This window comes from Trichechus manatus, unplaced genomic scaffold, assembly GCF_000243295.1.
Source record: "Trichechus manatus latirostris isolate Lorelei unplaced genomic scaffold, TriManLat1.0 scaffold00019, whole genome shotgun sequence".
In the NCBI taxonomy this organism is placed as follows: domain Eukaryota; kingdom Metazoa; phylum Chordata; class Mammalia; order Sirenia; family Trichechidae; genus Trichechus; species Trichechus manatus.
In genome coordinates, this window is record NW_004443955.1 from 10,339,412 (window position 1) to 10,340,989 (window position 1,578).

A 1,578-nucleotide genomic window follows, 5' to 3' on the forward strand; every position below is an offset into this window, starting at 1 on the left:
GCCCCGCCGCCGCCGTCGCCGCTGCTGCCGCGCGCTGGGCCGGGCGGAGCCGAGGGAGCTGGAGTCGGGGCCGAGAGGGTCGGGCGCAGGTGCGGTTCCGGGGACCGGCCTTGGCTCTTGCATCGTCTGCCAATGGGTGATGGTGACGGCGCAAATCCCGGGAGGGCAGCGGGGACAGCAGCCTCCTCAAGGGCGAGGGGCAGCGGTCTCCACCGCGGAATCCTGCCCCGCGGCGCGGAGGGGGACTGGGAGATGGGCCGGAACCGGCCGAACCGCGCGGCCAGAGCTTTGGGCAGAACCAGGGGCCGTCCTGGTGGGCGCGCGGGGTGAGGACTAGGACATCGCGGGCAGAGTGGGCGTGGACAGGAGAGGAGTTCCGAGCGCGTTGCCCCACATGTGGCGGGCAGGAGCCCTTCTTGAATGCGGAATTCAAGAGGCAAGATGCTGCTTTTCTGCAGTTCCCAAATTTTCCAGGCCGTCCACTGAGGACTCGGCCCTGGAGGGCTGGGCAGCTCTCACATCCCCGGGTCACCTTCCGTTTGCAAGGCTTTTGATAAGTCAAAAGTTCGGCTTAAAACAAATTGCACAACACGAATTCAAATGAACAAGATAATTAAAAGCTTACTAAATCATCTCGATTCCTTCCTGCCAACAGAGGGCTTTAAATGGCAGATTATGTTGCTTCCTTGGGATACCAAAATCTCAGAAGTTTTGTCATAATTAGGTTTGAGTCCATATTGCTGTAACAATTTTAAGACTGCCCGTGTTGAAAGGGCTGTTTTGACATATTAAGGGGTCCAGGTGTGTTAGGAAGGCTGAAGGAATCAGATATAAAAAGGCAAATTTCGAAGTAATAAAAGGAAATGGCTGGTCATTTCCTGAGACCACCTTCCCGCGGCCTTACAAAAGAACTTTGGGCAGGCACTGCTTGATAGAAACACTGGAGAGTGTCGCCCCAAAATATCTCAGATGCTGGTGCTTAAAATTTCATCCTCAGAGATACTGATTCCTTTGGGGCTTGACGAACCTCTATTAAAATGCAAATTCCCCTTGAAGGGGCAATAGCTCAAGCCTTTATCAGCCAACACCTTAGCAGGGATGGGATTTATTTTCCAATTTAATGGGATAGCCAAAGAATGAAGCAGGGGGTGGAGAATTCCACAGATAAAGTGGCTGACCTCAAAATGTTGGCCTGTGGCCAAGGCTGCCTTCTCTCTGCTCTTATCTCTAACACAACTAAGCCTCAGCCAGGCATTGTTTAGAGCACACAAGCACAAATTCAAATTTCCCGGAGATATTTTCCACCTAGCAGCACTTTTTAAGGGCTTGGAACAATCCCAAAGCATGATCCTGGACTGCCAGGAAGTTATGTTCTCATTGTAGTCACCTCATTCATTCATTCATCCAACAAAAGTTCACCAAGGGCTCTCAGTGCCCCCTGCACTGTTTAAGGCTCTGATCACATCAGTGAACAGAGCAGACAAAATCTCTGCCTTCAAAGTACAAGGAAAGAAATGGACAATAAACATTAAAAAAATGTAAATTACATAGTGTTTATTTACATTATATAGCATAATT